A 20,388-nucleotide genomic window follows, 5' to 3' on the forward strand; every position below is an offset into this window, starting at 1 on the left:
TCCTGAGTAAGTTTCAGCTTCACAAAACCTGACAAGCACAGCTGTGGTTAATGTTTTATGGCAAGGGAAAAATATATAGTATGTAAATATGTACAAACTAAAGCATTTATCAGGGCAAAAAGCAGCACTGTCATCCCTGCCACCGTGTTAGTGCTTATTGGTGTAATAACTGCTTTATATGCTTGATATCTATATAGTTGTTTAGTTTCTTTTGCTGAAAAGCGATATTGTTCATATGATTGACACCATAAACATCCTGAGAGCAAGCGTTGCTATCCATTATCACTGTGAGCCTTCAGTTCGGTATCAGTGTGATAGTGTTTTTGAATTTGAAGGTCAAGCTTTGGTTAAAAGATAAAGTAACTGGGGATGTTTAAATGTGAGTAATTTCTGGTTTCTACCAATTCAAAGCTAGAAAAAAATGCTTATTGTCAGTTTTCCGCAAACTTGGCACTTGCAGTACTCTTTTAACACAAAGACATGAAATGAGCTTTGTGAAAATGTCAAAGCTAACATTACTTCAAGATATATAGATCGATAGATAGATAGATAGATAGATAGATAGATAGATAGATAGATAGATAGAATTTTATTGATCCATTGATTCAGTAGAAAGACATATAATTTCACATAAACTACATATACTATGCAGAAAAATAAAAAATAGAAATAAAAATAGACATAAGTTAAGTATAAGAGTAGAAATAAAGTATATCTATTTGCATATTTACATAGTATATGAGACAGTTGTTGTATTTACATGATAACAGGCACTAGGTGCATCAATGCATCAAAGGTAAGACATGAATGGACCATAAACATTGCTCATGCCCACAGTGGCACAATGTTTTTTCCTTTGATGATTATGTTTTTCCCTGCAGTGTAGAGCTGGGCAAAGTCTAGCTAATTGGCATATGACAATGTGTCTACAGGGACACATTGTGATGGATGAAGACATCAGGTTTGGGGGGGGGGTGCAGTGACGGTAATGTTAAGGCTCATTCACACCAAGTAATACCGTTTTTCAGATAAGAAGTCTGGGGGGGGGGCTGTGGCAGCACGATTCTGGCCCAACATCATGATGTCTGTCAGTCATCTATGATGGATGATGGCATCATCTATCAGCTCAACCCTTCTGTTTGTGTTGAATGTGTTTATGTGAATCCAGTATTCTGGTTGATTGCTATTGTTTTGTATCACCATAGAGCAGAAGTGTTGGACTAGGTAAGGTGATGACTGCATGGCTGTCTGGAATAGGTTGATGTTATGACAGTGTGGGACAAAACTTTTTCAGACATCAGTTCTGATCAGTTTAGTGGACTTAGTACGTTTGATTTCAGCTAGTAAACCCCCTGCTTTCAAGCTTAAAGATACGAGGCTGAAACTGGCTTCATATTTGCTTCTTTCTCAAGTTTTTGTATGCTGTAACTAGACCCATAGGGCCTACAACCACCTCTAGCCCCAGGGTCCATGAGCAGGTTAAAGCGCCCCTGGGCAGTGCTTGCATATAAATCAGAGTTGTTGCTTTTTTGTAGTGTAAATAAACATTCTTTTTAGTCAGTTATTGTCATTGTTGTCATGAAATCTCATAATAAATATCAATAAACTGTGGTATAATCACAATAATACACATTTGAGGTCAGTCATGCTATATCATGAGATATTAAGATGCTGCTCTTCCGGCGGCGCTGGAGATGGCAGCAGCTGGGCTACCTCTCCCACTAATGTGCAACTTTTTTTGCCTATTATTTGTGCATGCTGTATATTTTGCACACTGCTTGTCCAGAATGTACAAGTCAAACATTGTCTACAACTGACAAACATTACTAAACATCAGAAAACGCTGTAAGGACTTAATATTCAGCCTATTGTTTCTCAATATCTTGTTGTCCATTGCTCACCCCAGTGGCCTGTAGCTGACCGCAGCCTCGCCTCAGATGGAAGACGCCAACAACAGCCTTGTGAATGTAAACAGAAGTGGGGTAGGTGAGTGGGTGTTTGGGCAAGGCTAGTGAAGCTAACTAGGAGACCACTTCCCAGCCTACTACTCACAAATGTTTGATCACTCGAAAACAAGCTGGACGAGGCTCGCGACAGACCGCCAAATCAGGAACTGTAGTGTTTTTATTTTTATTGATCAGACTTCATAATTATTAAGACTACATATTTATTATAGTTTATTCATTATAGTAAAGTGACCATAGTTTGCACTTTATATTCTCTACCTCTTCCTTCTGATACACCGTCTGTGCGCCTACTGTCTTTGTGATATACATTGTTATACTGTACAACCCTGTACTGATATAACAACAATAAAATTGAATAGAATTACATTGAATATTAACACTGCTGCGCTGATCTACTCAAGCTTTGGCCTCACGCCTACGATCGCTGTACCTGAGTGCCAGTATCTCAAGATATGACACTCTCTCTTGTGTATTATTGTGTGACTGAGTTTTCCCATAAACATGCATTATAATTCAAACAACTTATAATTTTAAACAACTTCAATTAACGAGCCTACCCACTGTATCCAGGTCTTCATTAAGGCCACATAGACTTGCCATGACTTACTGGGAACTATATAAATAAACTTTAAAAACTATATAGATAAAAATGACAAAAATAAAATGAATAGAACAAAAATGAACAATACCTCACTATGTAGCTGAAAGTGCTGTGTTGAAGTCTGCCTCCCCTATGTGTGTATGCACGTCATGCAGGTGGATGGGCACCACCGATTATTATATATATATATATATATATATATATATATATATATATATATATATATATATATATATATATAAATATTTATACACACAGTGAGTCTTATTGTGCTCTAACCCACATCGACATGTCTGCACAACCTTAATGAAGAGCTGTATGAGGTTTGAGCAGGTTGAAAGAAGTCTTGGAGATGTATTTAGAGAAAAGATTTGGGTGACTATTGACTTCTTCTGTTTGTTGGCTACATTATCCTCATAGCTCCAGCACAAAAGCAAAGAAAAGTTTGGTTACCAAACATGGCTTGACTGTCTAAATTTGAATTTACGCCAAACCATTCCTCTTACAACAACACAGTTTGAGGTAAATGTGTGGTTTATGAACCATGCAGTTAATGCTAATTTGCGATTAGCCTCTTGTTAGCCTCATAGCTCCAGTGCAAAACTAAAGAAGCAAACTTAAGACACTTAACATGTCTTGGCTGATGGACTACATTTGGGATGAGGAGAACATTTTTCACCAAACTATCACTTTAAATATTCATACAATCAAAAACATAATCAGCATCAAGGACGGGATAAAAAAAGAAGGATAAAAAGGCCACACAGCTGACGTGGAAGATGAAGACAGATGGAGCTGACTGAGCGGACGAAATAAACAGATAAAGACAAATGAAACAGGTACAAACGCCTGCTCATCAGGCATGCTCTCCGAACACAGATAGTCTCTTCTTCATTAAAGCGCAGAGAGATGCTCTCCCCACCGCACTTTTACAGCGGTGGCTGCGGGGCTGATAACACTCATCCTCTCTCTCCCTCCTCAGGGCAAACGGCACTGCTGCCTTTCCCCTTAAAACGCCTTTGTTTGTTTCACTGCCGTTCGAAACATCACCATCTGTTTGCCATTTGATTTTATTTCTCTCTCTCTCTTTCCCTCTCTCTCTCTTCATCCTTCGTTTTGCATCCCAAAAAAAGGCAAACATATCACGTTCTCAAATCCATCTGTTTTCTGACTCTGTTTTGTGCACACTTGGGGCGACGCCTGCTGCCCAAGGAAAGAGATTAATAGAAGTTTAACAGTGCAAAAGGGAGAGGTCAGTACACTACTCTATTAACCACTGATAAACTTTACTGGGATGAGCTGCCATGTGCATGGCAATTAATACAGCTGGTCAGATTTGAAGGCGTATACACCGATCAGGCATAACATTATGACCACCTCCTTGTTTCTATGCTCATTGTCCTTTTTATCAGCTCCACTTACTATATAGGTGCACTTTGTAGTTCTACAATTACAGACTGTAGTCCATCTGTTTCTCTGCATACTTTGTTAGACCCCTGTTCTTCAGTGGTCAGGACCCCCATGGACCCTCACAGAGCAGGTACTATTTGGGTGGTGGATCATTCTCAGCACTGCAGTAACACTGACGTGGTGGTGGGGTGTTAGTGTGTGTTGCGCTGGTCTGAGTGGATGTTGATGGACTACAGTTCAAGAACTAGAATATGTTGGAAAAAGACAAAAGCTGCTCCTTTCGCATGTCTGGATCCTTTGGAAGACTGTAATGATTCCTTTGCTTCCTGACAGCCAGAAACAGCACAACGTTTAATGGTTTTCCTCACATCTTCCACTCCAGTAGCCCTGGAACAAACTGAACAACACCTCTTAGCACTTCAGTGTGAATAGGTGGCAAAGCTGCTGCAGGCTGGATGGATGTTCCTATGTAAATGCATCATGGTTGAGCTGTCACACAGTTTCTGTGTTTGGACTGGTATGGATGGGGAGTGAATGATACATTTTAAAACTGATATGGTTAATATAGTACAAAGTCATTTCAAGAAAGCAAGGAAAATTTGTTTTCTCCATGATATGGACTCCTTAAGTATGAGTTCAAGGCAAGCATGAACCACAAAGCACAATGTTACCTAATTTCATATCTATTTGAGAGCCATGATCTAAAATGTTATCGAGCAGATATGAAGATGTCTCCCTCCTGTGATTACTGAGGAATGTTGGGTAAAAAACAACAGCTTGAGTGGCCTACCTACAGGAAATGAACTCCAAAGCAAACTGAATGAAATTGGAAGATGGTGCTATCAGTGCTAAAATAGTAAAGGAATGAATGAAAATTACATTTACTGTCGTTGCTCCTCTTGTGGAAGTGCATATAGCTCTCCCTCGCACCGCCACTCTACTGCTTGTGGATCTGAAGTCGAAAAGAGAGAAAGGAAGAGCGAAAGAGAGATGTAAGCTCTCTCTTACATGCCAACTTTTTGCAATAGTACTTAAGTTTGCTTCTGCTCATTCTCTTGCCTGGGGGCCTGACTCTGTCTCACTCCAGTATTAGACTCCAATTAGAACAGACTCCAATTAGAGGGCTCCTTCTCCCCTGGGCAAGGAGAGAGAGAGAGACCCAGGGAAAGAGAGAAAAGGGAGAGAGAGAGAGAGAGAGAGAGAGAGAGTAAGAGAGATGGAAAAAGAAAGAAAGAGAGAGAGAGAGAGAGAGAGGGAGAGGGTGGGGGGAACGTAGGACTGCGAGACGGAGAACTTGACAACATGCTGGCACAGCCAACGCAAACAAACTTATTTTGTTGATCTCGACGGTTGCTATGCAGGCGTCCCCGGGGAGTCCGCCAGCCGACTCCACTAAGCTACGAGATAAAACAAAATAAAGCAGCGCGGGGGCCCCAGGGCCGAAACATGAACTCGGCGAACACGAGGGCTCTGACACCATGAAGCAAACGATGGGGCCCTGAAAATGAAAAGGCCCTCGGGCCCTTTCCATTTAGCAGAGCAGAAAGCCAGCTTACTCCTCCGAGCCAGGGGAAGGATCAGACTCCCAGCTTCAGCCACTGAGAGAGAGGGAGGGAGACAGAGAGAGAGAAACGGACGAGTCCATAAGTCTACAGCACGGTCAGATTTATATCTACTGGGAACAACGCTAAATGCGGAGGTTTCTTTGAATTCATTAAATGAAAAGTACAATAACGGTTGACTTTTCAAAAAGACGTAATGAACATTTGAAAGAAATTAAAAACAGTGTACTTGTGTACTGCATATTCTGAAGGTTTCATTTTATTTAAGCCTCTTCAGATCTGCAGTGCAGCCTCATAGGTGTCTTTCAACACTCATACGCATTGTTAGCATGTGGCACTAGGGGGCACTCTTGCATTTACCAGGCCTGAATGTACAGAAAATAAAGAAGAAATCTAGAAATGGCAATTCACTGGCTGTGTTTGGAGTATTGCACCAGTATGTACTGTATACGGCATGCAACTCTTCATCATAGTATACGATACAAGCTGTGTACCTTACTACAGGGCAGAAGCACGACTACACTGCCAACATAAAAGACCCGCCCTATTTTCCCTAGAACTCCAATCACTGAGCAACCGCTGCTAACCACTTTGCAGATCGATATATTTTAGTCAAGTGATGTGGCAGCTAGGCTTTGAAAGATACCATGACTGAGTGGAAGGTGTTGTTCTTGCCAAAGCCTCAAATAAAATAAAATAATATAAAATGTCTGCTTTGTGTTTGTGGTAATCGTGTGTGGTTTCCAAATACATCTGTTTTCCTACATTTGGTAAAATGTTGGTCTTTTCATTATCAGTTCCATTCGTAGTTGGTAATATGAGCTAGTTTGACTGAATAAAACACAGCAAAACTCCACATGTGAGCCTGAAAAGCCAATGCTGAGTTGTTTGGTTGAGATCAACTTTAGTAAGTTACTGTTTTAACCATGTTATTGTTGCAGTGATTAACTTTGTTAAATAGACGACATAAACAAATCCACCGCAAGACCAGCAGGACAAATTCCTTTCATGTCATTTTATTTATCCATATAAGACTCTGAATCTCTGGCTGTTAACCTGTTCGGAGCAAACCAGGCATTTATGTCAGTGGTTACTTCTGCTGCGTTCCATTCCACAGGGTCTCTTAGCAATGCTGTTATGTTCCCTACACACTTGAGCACTAGATGTGGATTAAGGGGACTACAGTTGATAAAAACCATTCAGAACATCCTGCAGCGTCATAACCGAACACACTTCTTCGATACCATGGGTAAACTTTCCCGCAGCTTCCTGTGAAGTGATAAAGCATTGTTCTCTACTCCCTGTGCAGTTTGAATTTCCCTTCCAACTGAACTTTTTCACCCACTGGCTTTGAAATCACCCTTACAATGTCTAAACACCCTGTGCAGTACACTTCGCAGGGAACTACGAGGGTGATTGGAATGCACCTATCATCCTGAAAGGGCTTTTTAAATTTATGTTGGTCACATTTTGAATACTACTTACTACTTTTGGGTACAATCAGTACGTGGTCAGTGTGTAGGCTACTTCGAATGGAGAGAGAAATTTTCTAACATAATTGGAGATGGCCGTCCTGTACTGTTTGGCATTGAGGAAGATCATAATGCCAGGCTTGGCCAATCAAATCAGACCTTCTAAGTTTTAAGCCAATCATATCCAACTTTGGCATCAGGGTAGTTTTTCCAAGTTTTATGACAGTTCCTTTTAGCAATGGCAGAAATGTCACTGGCAAAGCACCAAGCCATTAACGTTAGTAGTTCAAAAACTGGTAGTTTTGAAAAAATCATTACTTATCATTATTATTATGATTATATTTATGGTTATAAACTACAGCTGTTTAGTCCTGCAAATAGTTGCACTACAAAATAGTGTTTGTACTGCTGCTGTAGCTATTAGTATTTGATAGAGCCACTGGTAGAGATCTTCTCCTGTGTTATTCCCTAGTACTGTAGTATTTATATAAGTATACTCTTTATCATCCTAAAATTGTGAAATTAATTTAGCAGAGAAAACAAGCAGAGTTTGTATATTTGCCAGCTTGTATGTTAAGCTATAGTTAAATGTGTGCTACTTTGTCCAGCTTCAGCTCATTTTTCTGGTGTAAAACAATGAAAATTGTTGTCAGTAAAGCTGATTTGACATGATTAAGCTGTCACACTGTCTAGGAAAACTCATGCTGTAAACCAGTTTTTCAGGACACTGGTGCAGTTTGTTATTTTATGATCTGTGTCCACAGAACAGAAGTTTGTTCAGGTTAATTTCTTAGCATTCACTCAGTTAAGCCTCTGGCCTCCCTGTTATGCAGGGTAGGGTCACTGGGCAGTTCACTCTGACTGGGGAAAGGTCCTGTTCCATTTGGCACACTTGTTGTCCTGTGAGCCGCAAGGACATCGGGTGTCCTGTTTCTCATTTTGTCGTTCAAAGGAATGCTCACAGGCACCCTTGGCACACCCTTACTGTGGTTTTTAGTGAAGACTCAGCTGCAGCCTCTTGCCCAAACTTCCTTACAGCCAAGGACCAATCAGAGTGGATGGGTTTGTTTACAGTTGACCAACCTAGCAACCAGATTTGTTGAAAAAGTTAATCAAGTCAACAGTGAATACAATCCTCCTCCTTCCGTTGTCATAACAAGCATATGACCCGCCATGTGATGGTCGTAATAATGCTAACTTCAACTGAAGTCAGAGCTCGGAATTACTCCATTTTCATCTGTGCGTTTGAAGACCTGGAAAAAAATCATGACAACCAGCTAGTATTGCTGGCAAAATGCTAGTCAGCTAGCAATAGTGATATGAGTGATGACTTTAATGGTCATCTCAAAACAGCTAGCTTTAACTATCAATCTGTATATTGATTCATCTAAAGCTAATCTCTGTTGTCAGAAGAAAACCTCCATTTTTGCTGTTTTCAGTTTTTGAGATAATTTCAAAAAATACTTGATGTCCTTTACATTATATGTACATTTCATGATGAATGGACCAAAAGAAATGACCCAAAATGACTTGGAAAAAAGTCTGGTTCCATAGACTTACATTAAAATTAAAGTAGGTTTTTTCCTTTTCCTGTAAAGTTACCATTTTGGAGATACGAGGTTTTCTTTCGACAGCAGTGAAATGAAACTATGTGCACATTTAAAATAAAAAGTGGTGCTGTTGACAGTGTTAGCAGCCATGCTAGTATGACCTCATATGTTCAACTCAGAGTTCAGAACACCTCGTTGAAAATTCAGTAACACTTTACTTGAAGGGTGTCTACATAACACATTCATAACATCTTACATAAACACTCAATCAATCAACATTCATAAACATACGTGTATTAGATGATATTATGGACTACTGTGTCATTTACTGAGAGACATTTTTCAAAATAAGAGTTTTAATTTTTTATTTAGAAAAACTATATTATTTTTCATTTTTGGACAGCCAAAATAAAATAATATTTCATCCCTTTGGTCATTAAGTCCTTTGACACTCAGGTTCATTTTGCATTTACTTTAAATTTCTTTTTAATACTTTCCCACCACCACACTAAGATTCTGTCAAATTTACTGTCCATATTATAAACTTACAGGCTTAAGAAAAAAAAAAAAAAATGTAAAGGTTTAGTTTACAAGAAAGGTATACATGAAATGTGCCTCAGTGTCAAAGCAGTTAATGACCAAAGGGAAAAAGTGAGTTCATTTTTTTGCCTGTCCTGAAATGTGGCAATTTGCTTAACTTTAATTAATTTAATTTTAATTAACTTTTTCAAAATAAAAAAGAGAACTTTTATTTTGAAAAATATGTCAGTAAAATGACAGAAGTCCATATAAATATCATGTAAAACGTATATTTATAAATGTCGATTTAAACATTAATGAACATGTTGTGACGTGTTTATGTAAGATGTTATGAATGTGTTATGTAGACACCCTTCAAGCAAAGTGTTACCGAAAATTACCTTTAGTTGAAGGCAGTATAAGCTTATGAGAATGGTACTTATAGCATCTTTAATCCGGATAGTGTGGGGGAAGAATGAAAGAAAGTTGGAGGGATTTAAAGATCAATGAAGATTAAAAGACATGCAGACAAAACAATGAGACAGGAAGATCGGAGACTGAACGCAAGCAGAAAGTGAGATATAAAGCCTCAAACAATCACTAATTCAGCCACGCTAACCTTCACGTTTCACGTTTGCCTTGCTGTTCCATCTGTTCATGAAGCAGGATGCGATGACGGCGGCCATGTTGCGCGTGTTGTTTGGACTTGCCCTTGCCTCCAGCGCTCACAGCGCTCCCTCGGGCTGCCAGAGCAGGAATTGGTTTGTGAGTGCAGGCAAACCTTGACCCGCTCAGCCTGGGGGGCTCAAATGTACACACACAGCAGAGATGCAGGGGAGGAGGGAAGAGGCACAGCTCCACATCTGCTTTGTTTCTCGCCCTCACTGGACTTAAATAAGAACGTGCGGTGGAATGTTAACCAATGAAGAGGGTGATTCTATGAGTTGGGGGCCATTTTAGCCCTTGTAAATCTTAAAGATGATTTTTTTGGATGATTTTTCAACACTAAATCTGAGAAAACATGAATTTGACCCTTCAAAAAATCTGTCAACCCACGACAGGAACAATATCTCATTTTCTACAAGGTTGTTTTGCTGACAGTGACCTAAATGAGCAAAAGGGTTGAACGTAACAGGGTTGAGAATATTAGCATAGAATTAGCCTATACACAAGATGTGGCTAACTAGCATCCATGCTAATGGCACAAAGACAGACAATCCATATTACAATGTTGATATCAAGACATTTGTGTCAGAAAACTTTCTTTTCTTCTTCCCATGATCTTTGGGAAATTCAGATGATGCCAGTTCCTGTTGAAAATGTGACTTGTGGAATATTCCAGATATTTCAGAGGGGTGAACAGTCCAGCCCACAGTTGTAGCTTGCACATGAGTACCGTGAGGCTGTAAGGTGTCCCATTTCTTTTTTTGATGATCAAAGAGGTGCTTACTAGCGCCCTCTATGCACCCTTATTGCAGCTTCAATAAGGACTCAGCAGCAGCAGCCTTTTCGCTAGAATTCCATCAGATACAGACGAGGGCCAATCAGAGTGAACAGTTTTGTTTACAGCTGTCTGACATATAGATATTCAGATGTGAGTAAAAAGGCTTTTGTTTGTCAACGAACTTGTCATTGAGCTGCATTATGCTTGTAATCTCAATTCAGATACTGTAGATAAACAAATTAGCTCATTAAAAAGAGTAGACTGGTACGCTGCAGGTGGTACAGGAAGAGCCAGCACATCATAAGTCTGTCCCAAATGCGCACATTTAAACCAAGCACCCTCGACTCTTGTGCTACAGGTCTGCATGTTGTTGACATGACAAAAATGTGTGCCAGTCAGGGCATGTTCAGGTAACATGGCAGAGTGAATGTTGTGATATATGAATAAAAATAAATATAAATAGGCCATTATTAATACAGGTTTAGATGCTCAGGCTGTGATTATGTGTAGCCAATCACATGAAACATGAGGAGGAGATGCCAAAGAAGGAACAAAAAAAATCATACTACTGAAATATGTATAAAGTAAAAAAGCATTTATAACTGTAAATCGCAACACTGTTGCCACTTCTGCCTGGGTCAGATCCAACTAAGCTTAAATAAATACTGCATCTGAGACTCCTGGTTTCTGTAATTTGGGGGGGGCAATTGGACTGGAATTCATGCCATAGGGGGGCCTGGTTGCCATGCCTATAGGCATTTTTGGGCCCATCATTTAGACACTGACACAATTGTTCACCCATGACTCACATAAAGATCCAGTTTCTTAACAACAACCTCACCAGTTAGCTTCCATCAGCACTACACTGACAGCACTGTAGCTCATCCATTATGGTTTTCAAACAGACCCTTAACAACCTGCAGCATGATGTATTCATTATTTATAACATTCAATTCTTAAATAGGTGAACACTGAGGTTCATTTTAGATGTTAGTGGGTGGAGTGGTCCTAGGGTCCGTAAGATCCCAATTACACCAAATTGAGCCCAACGGGGCCTGACACAGTGTCATGTTTCAGGCCTGCTTCAGGCCAAATTTTTGTGTTGATCTTGGGCCAGGCTCTGACTTTCTTTTGTTTGTTTATTTGTTTTTTAATGAGTGATTTTTTATGTAATAGATTTGGTTTTATTAGATTGAATGTGGCTACAAATATTTTCACACACTGACATGAATTTTCTCCCTCATGTGCTCTCCCCCTCTCTCTCTCTCTCTCTCTCTCTAGTGTAGTCAGTGTACAAAGTTTAGCTAGTTGTTTTCCATGGATGAAATAAAAGAGGGTCAGTTTCAAATGTAGCAGTACCAGTTAGGCCTGGTGAGGCAGCAAAGTTGCGGATATGAGTTGGGCGTGTCCGTTGGGCGGAGTCAGTTACTTGCCCATCCAGACGTTGAATGTGATCCCACACTTCACTCCTCACTCTTACAACCACGTCACTTACATTCTGTTTGTTTTAGTGTCAAAAATTAACAAAAACCTGGTACAAATGTAAAGACTGTGCACATAACAATATCTTTTCATCAGTCAGATCATAACATTGGCTTTGTTATGTTAAAATAATGTGTATATATCTTTCAGCATTAATAATTCCTTCACAGATGTGCAAGTGAACCATGGGCACTAATATACTCCCATACTATCATGAAAGACCCTGGCTTTTGAACTTTATGCTGGTAGCAATTGGGGTGTTTTTTTTCTTCTTTGGGAAGATAATACATCCTCCTTTATTTCTTTAAACAGACCACAACACACATTTCCACTGCGTACCTGTCCATCTCTGATGATATTGTTGACGTATGACTTCCACTGTGCATTGTACAGTCTTGCATTCATGGAACAAACTGTGTTTATTGACATTATTTGTCAAAGTATTCCCAAACCCACTCGATGACATCCATCATTCAGTTGGTGTTTTAGGCCTTGCCCTTTGTGCACAGAGCTTTTTTTTGGATTGCCTGTATCTTTTGATGATGTTATGCATTGCAGTGGGTGAAATACTCATTGCTCTTTGAGGAACATTGTCTTAAACTGCTAGATTATTCACTGACGCAAAGCGGCGAAGTGGTGAGCCTCGACACATCCTTTCTCATAAAGGATAGGACTTGCCCTGGATGCTCATTTTACCTTATTTTCCTTAGTAGAAGACGATTTCAGACAATGTGTCCTACGTGCCATACAGCTCAGTATATGTTTAAGGGGGGCAAAAACTTTCTCACACCCTCTATTTTGCCCAACAGAATGATGGAAACATATCTGAAGGAGATCAAGCGCTAAAGCCAAAAGGTTTCGCACCAGCAATGTAAACTTACTTGAAGGCATGACGTGGGGTCAGCGTGGTCAGTGGAGAGCAGGTCTGGTGAAGTGTTTCCCACCTCACCATTGTGTGTGTGTTGTTTTTCAGGGGGCAGCTGTTTGCACCGCAGGCCTTAAAGCTCCACAGCTGTGCCCTCATTCTCATGACCCCTTCGGCTCATGGCCTCCGCGCTGTTCCACACTGCTGCACTGTAAAGCAGGGAGAGGTGGAGCTCCATCACTGCTGCAGGAGCAGGAGCTCCTCATATGGCTGTTTTTGCAGCTATTAAAGTGACAGTTTAGCAAAAAATCAAATTCGCACAATTTACCCCTTACTCCGAACGTTGCCGGTCTTCAAATACGTTACTTTTTTAGTTTTGCACTGGAGCTATGAGGGTAATGCAGCTACAAATAATGGAAACTTGTACTTGCTAGTGCAAACTGCACACCTGAATCATCACTCTTGCCTCAAACTAAATCAAATCGTTAAGTAATTTCTGGTGTTGTAGACCACTAGAGCAGAGTCTGAGTTAAGACTGAAACTTGGGTACATCAATTCCAAGACCAAGTCAAGACCAAGACTTATAGCAGTTGAGTTCGAGTTGAGACTGAGAACGTAAATATTGTAGGAGTCAAATGCTTCATAATAGCTTGAGGGATCGGCGGAGTGTCTTGTTTTCATTCATGTGCATAATTTTGAAATGTATATGGTTTGATGTTTTGTTAATCCAGTAGTTTTATCTTAATGCTCTGGTCTTGATAATATGGAAATGTTTTTCACGGAGGTCACGCGTGCTGTGTGTGTGTGTTTTTTTTGGTGAGGGGTTCTTTTTTCCTTTTAAGAAAAGAGGAGAGCAGCACATTTTTTTTGACCGTGTTGTTGTGCTGTAGACTGAATTTGAATTTGGGGTTGTGTGGAACTAAGACATTAAGCTATATTATTTTGTTTGCAAATAGAGTAATAAACGCAACAATTGGACCAATCCATGTGCTTCAGGTCAATAGGAGTTATACGGTTCAGCCTTTACATTCAGTTAGAAAAACCACAGCACATATGTATATGTATATATACACCGATCAGGCATTACATTATGACCACCTCCCTGTTTCTACCCTCATTGTCCATCTTATCAGCTCCACTTACTATATAGGTGCACTTTGTAGTTCTACAGTTACAGACTGTAGTCCATCTGTTTCTCTGCATACTTTGTTAGACCCCTTTTACCCTGTTCTTCAGTGGTCAGGACCCCCATGGACCCTCACAGAGCAGGTACTATTTGGGTGGTGGATCATTCTCAGTACTGCAGTAACACTGATGTGGTGTTGTGTTAGTGTGTGTTGTGCTGGTCTGAGTGGATCAGACACAGCAGTGCTGCTGGAGTTTTTAAACACTGTGTCCACTCACTGTCCACTCTATTAGACACTCCTACCTTGTCAGTCCACCTTGTAGATGTAAAGTCAGAGACGATAGCTCATCTGCTGCTGCACAGTTTGTGTTGGTCATCCTCTAGTCCTTCATCAGTGATCAGAGGACGATGCCCACAGGACGCTGTTGGGTGGATATTTTTGGTTGGTGGACGATTCTCAGTCCAGCAGTGACACTGAGGTGTTTAAAAACTCCAGCAACACACACTAACACACCACCACCATGTCAGTGTTACTGCAGTGCTGAGAATGATCCACCACCCAAATAGTACCTGCTCTGTGAGGGTCCATGGGGGTCCTGACCACTGAAGAACAGGGTAAAAGGTGGCTAACAAAGTATGCAGAGAAACAGATGGACTACAGTCTGTAATTGTAGAACTACAAAGTGCACCTACATAGTAAGTGGAGCTGATAAAATGGACAATGAGCGTAGAAACAAGGAGTCATAATGTTATGGCTGATTGGTATATATATATATATATATATTATATATATATATATATATATATATATATATAATAATATTTCATATATATAATTTCATTGAGGTTGAAATCATATATTCTTTCTCATTCTTTGTGGTTGTTCAAGGTAGCAAGAGGACATAGTGAGTCATTCCTTACACTTTGACAGTTTTTTCCTCTTTTTGAAGACTGTCATAAGAAATAAAATGATACATGCTTTGACTCCATGCCATTTGTGCTGCACTCTGGAAGACTGTTAAAACATGACTCCCACTTAAATGTCAGTTCAAAAATGCTCAAAATTAAAATATGCTTGCAGTTTTAGCAGATATTGTCAGAAAAATTCAACGACACAGATGTAACCCATTTAAGACTGGACTTATAATCTAATTATGAAAATAAGATATGGGCCCACTAAGTGAGACATGGACCCACATATGAATTTAAGTGGTTTAAAAAAAACAAAAACAGTGTTATGAGGAAATAAAGACCAAAAAATATGGACCATTGAATAAGTGCAAACTGCAGTCCCACAGTAATTAAAAAAACATTAAGCATTAAGGTAAATAAATACAAAATCATCATTTAGAGGACACTTTCTATTGGAAGTTGTCTCTCCAAAAACTCCAACCCCTAAATTTACTTTAATGTCTTTTTTTGATGATTATTTTCAATGTTGTTTTTTTAAACATCTTCTTGATTTCTTTAAGGTGAAGTTAAAAGATTTAGATTTATCATGAGTTTAATTCTTAACTTGTATAAATTTGTGTAAGTTTCATTTTGAACCTGTATAAACTTTGAATCATTTTTTATTTTAAAAAAATGCTGTCTCTTTGTTTCAGTGATGTTACAACCATCTGTGGCTGGGAGTGCAAGAGAGCACAACTGGCCTCGCTCTCTCTGAGTGGGTACACTGTTAGAAATAAAGGTTCTGTGCAGGTACATTTTTAGTTTATCAAGGTACAAACAATGTAAATGTTCCCTCAAAGGTACAACAGTGGTTTTAAGGTCCAGTTGTGAACCTTAAATAAGTTTTTCCAGGTGAAAAGTACATATTTGTAGCTTTTCACAATCTAATGTTTGAAAACAGAACAATAAAATAAAAGCCTGGAGGCGAGACGGGGTGTGTGGAGTCGATACAACTTTACAAAGAAAATATAATTTTAATGGATTATGGTACAATTATGTTCCCTGACTAGCGCAGTGCTAGCCAGCACAGTTCACTGTTGGCTGATGTAACAGAACTGGCGGTTAGCACTCTCCTCCAAGTACATTCAGCAGTCCAATGATGTTGCGTTAGCGGCAGTTCGAAAAGATGCAGTGGACGGCTTCACAGGACTTGTGCTTGCCTTCGCAGTCCTAGCGCTAGTGGTATTGTGTGATGAGGGGGGTCCTTACTAGAGGGTGGAATTGGTTGTGACAAAATTTGGGATAAAACTGGAAAAACGTCTAAAAAAAAGCGTTTTCTCACTTTTTTGAGGTCACTACTGAAACACAAAGAGTTTTAGTTCATAGGCGGAGCCTTATTTTAGCCTCACATCTGCAAGTGAGACTGCATTACTGTCATTCATGGCCACATGGTGAGCAGTTAGATCCCACTGTTTTGAAGTAAATGTGCCCCAAAGTCTAAAAATCAGTGTGTAACATGATACATTGTCACTACTGAAACACATATTTTCTGCAATTAAGATAACTTTTTGGTGTTTTAATGAAAAATATTAAGATTTAAGTGTGTAAACTGTTCCAAGCTAAAATTGTCACTACCGAAACAATCACTACCGGAACATTTCGGTTTGACTAATGACAAAATGGAATGTTCAATCGTTTCTTTTAATAAAATAAACATAATTCAAGTATAGGGTCACTCAAAGCAAAAGGATTTCAGTCTAATGTCCAGCTCAGCTAAAAGTCCATAATGTGTTTTCAACCATTTCAGCAGAACGATCTACATCCTTTTTTATTCAAAATACTTTTTTAAATATACTGGTTTCTAATTTTCTTCATGAACGAAGCAGCTTGTAATCGAGATTCCAGCTTACCTCAGTTACTTTTACGGCCATTTATGTTTCTCCTTCTTAAGGCAAATTTACCTCACAAGAAAAAGAGTTTGAATCAGTTTGAACTCGCATGTTCCAGATTAGGATTTGGGTCTAATTGCATTTTGCAAATGTACAAATGTGTCTTTTCAACTTTTAACCACCTCTGCTTTTAATCAGAAGGTTTTTTTTTTTCTTTTTTGCCTAGAACTGTGTTTCTTTTCTTTGGCTAATTTGGATTGGGAAGCTTCCAGGCTCTAGCGCTGGCTTTTGTACCGCTCTTTTCTGTTCTGCTTCCCTTTGCATCCCATCATCTTTCTGCGGAGAAAGAGAGAGATGGGGGGGAAGAGAGAAAGCGAGGGGGGGAAAGAGCTCTTGTCTGAGGCTGTAATGCCCCGCAGCTGCTCAACAGCTCTTTTATTTTGATCATCACAGCACAATGGATTCATGCCATTCTGGCAACTTTTTCACCCACGATCAGCCCCAATTTACATACAGATAACAAGTTTGCAAAGACTGTTGATGCAACTGATCAAAGTGCAACCACTGATTTTTTTTTTCTCCCCCTTCCACTTATGAGTACAGACGGCACGATGGAGAGGTAAGGCTATCTCTCTGTGAGCGTATGTGTGCTGCTATGGTGATATGCTGATAATAAAGGAGCACTCATGTGTCGTTTCTTGGCCCACGGACCTGTAACAACCTTTAGGCATAAAAAAAACCTGTGATATCCTGTTTACACCTGGAATTAAAATGAGAACTATGCCTGCGTTCAGGATTTTGGATACTGAGGAGTGTATTACAGCGCTATCACACCTGGCTGTGTGTGTGTGTGTGTGGAGGCTGCTCTGCAGAATTGTGTTGATCATCTCTATCACACTGTTTGCTCACACTCTGCAAATGAGGAACACGCCAGTCAAGACATAACGCATCCCAGAGAGGTAACGTTAGTAGTTACAGTTTATTTAGTGAAGGCAAATATAAGAGAGAAAATTAATACAATCCAGATTTTACCATAAAAAATCAATTTGTCTTAAATAATGTCTATTTATTTTAGCTAAAAAACATTTTTTTCACACACCCATTAAATTTAATGTCTGAAAAGAATCAAATCCTCATTAACAAAATCATTTCCAAAATTCTTAAACATAGTTTAAGAACGGAAATGTGGTGAATATCTCATTTAAAACTTTTCAGAGCTGCCATAAGGTGCAATTTTCGTCATTGTAGGTGAGCAAGCAATTCAACATTTATAGGGTTTTAATTGTGTTTAAGTTCTATTTTTTCTTATTTTGGCAGTACACAATTTTTTTATATCGGGACAGCTCCAGTCTTTGTGGCCCCACCCCCCTTTCACCCCTCATTGCTCTCTAGCAGCTCAACACAGAGGCACATCTTTTCCCACACAGTGTTCTAGTTAATGTGAACACAGAGTTACAGGGAAAATGTTTTATTTGATTACAATAATTAAACATATCTGAGTCGATTTGTATTCCACTGGTCAAAGAAGGACTGCAGAACGAGGCTACAACATACTTTCCTTTAACACCCACTCACTGTCTCTGATGACAACTTACACTTATTATAAATATGGTTATACTAACCATGACAAGAACAAAGCATTAGTGTAGTACAAGCTAAAGCTTGTTTTAGGCCTTAGGCTTCATAGCAGGTATGATCTAACCTTAAAGTGCTTTTGGTAAAGAGCCATTTTTGTGAATGAGGTGTGTGAGTGAGAACAATTTTAAGGTTAAACGAACCTCCAAATAATTTCGCATCTATACAAATTAAAAGATTTTCCTAGGACTGTATATCCAAACCTAAAACTGTTAAGGGACCTATTCTTAAGATTATAGACAATCCATTTCAAATTACCGTAAGTGTATGATGGGGATGCTCCCAGCAGGCCTTTCTAGAGATCTTCAAATCTATTAGCTAGCAAGTTTACTAAACCTTGAATCCAGTTTAGATTCGCTCAAATAAAATGGCTGTATTTGTGTTGTAGACAATGAGTGCATTTACATGCACTCAATAATCCAAACATAATTGAATTTCTGAAGTTATCTAATTATTTAAATGTTCATGTAAACAGCATACTCTGATTCCTTAGATCAGAGTGTGGTCTAGAAAAAAAAGCTGCATCATGAAGTTTGAGTTTTATAATACATTTACGTCACGTCTTCTTCTGTGAGTTTATTGGCTGGTTGAGTTTATTTGCTGATTACTGTCTGACTCATGTAGACTTGGAGTTTCCCCATCATCTGCTTACTCAAGTGCATGTAAACGTGTTGATCGGATTACTGACAAAATCTGATTTTCTGCAGTTATCGGATTATTAAGTACATTTAAATGCACTCATTGTGACCCCTGGTTCCTATCAGCACCACTGTAAAGAAAACTGAGTCTCTACAACAAAACATTTCACTTCAAAACAGTCTGGATGACTTTTTATGATGTAATGACTGAATTATAACTTTATATAACTTTTATTATAACTTAATTGAAAAAAACAGTGAAATTCCTTTTTAAGTTAAACTCCACATTAAGGGTGCTGATAAATGATAATGAAGAATCAATAAATGCATTAAAGTGAGTAAAATGTCAAGTAACAATTGACTTTTCCATGATCTGCCCACACATGCATTCTTGTGTTCTGAGGTATTCTTTGAAATGAAAACGAACAATATGTCCTTTTACCTTCTTACAAAGTAAAATAAATAAATAAATAATAATAATAATAATAAACTTTAAACAAAATAATGTAGTCTAAAGGCAAGATTTGTTGGTGGAGCATGGAGGTCAGTTACCATTGGATGAGCACTTTTTCACCACCAGGTTTCCTGTTATAAAGCCACCTCTCTGTCTAATTCACCAAACAGCCTCAGTCCCAAATCAACACACACCCACCTTAAACTATGTCGAGTTGTTCAGTAATCTCACTTGTTTATGTAATTTCTGACACTGTATAACAAACATTACTCTGTAAGTCTACAGTAACGTACTGGTAGCAGAAATTGCAGGTAGTTACTGTAATTAATGGTAATTCATGTTTATAGCCCTCATGCTATAGTGTTTGATTACAGTAATGACATACTGTATTTTTAAATACTGTACAAAGGTGTGTTTTACAAGTCTACATACTGGCATATGTTCACACAAATTAAAAGGATTTAAGTTTCAGTTGTTAAAAAATACAACCAGCTATTCTTTCAAAAGCTAAAAGGCTAACATGCTCCTCTAATAAAACTAGTTGGGCTTTAAATTGAAGTATTTATCAAAGGATTCACTGAAAAACTGTAATATACAAAGTAAAAATGTTACATGCATGTCTTACAAGCTCAGTGCTAACATGACACTGCAAATCCCATAGAGAATCCTGTAGCTAACAATATTGGAGCAGTGGTAATCAGTGCTGTATAATGACATGTATGAAAGAAATAAATTTTATGCTGATACAAGTTATTAACTAACTTCACCACTAGTTAAATATAAATATGTTGGACTGACCGTGGCTCAAAGATATTAATTTAGCTCAGCTAGCTCTTTTAACATTAAATGAATGGAAAAACAAAATTGAATTGCAGGGCAGATG

The sequence above is a fragment of the Colossoma macropomum genome, unplaced genomic scaffold (genome assembly GCF_904425465.1).
Source record: "Colossoma macropomum unplaced genomic scaffold, Colossoma_macropomum, whole genome shotgun sequence".
In the NCBI taxonomy this organism is placed as follows: domain Eukaryota; kingdom Metazoa; phylum Chordata; class Actinopteri; order Characiformes; family Serrasalmidae; genus Colossoma; species Colossoma macropomum.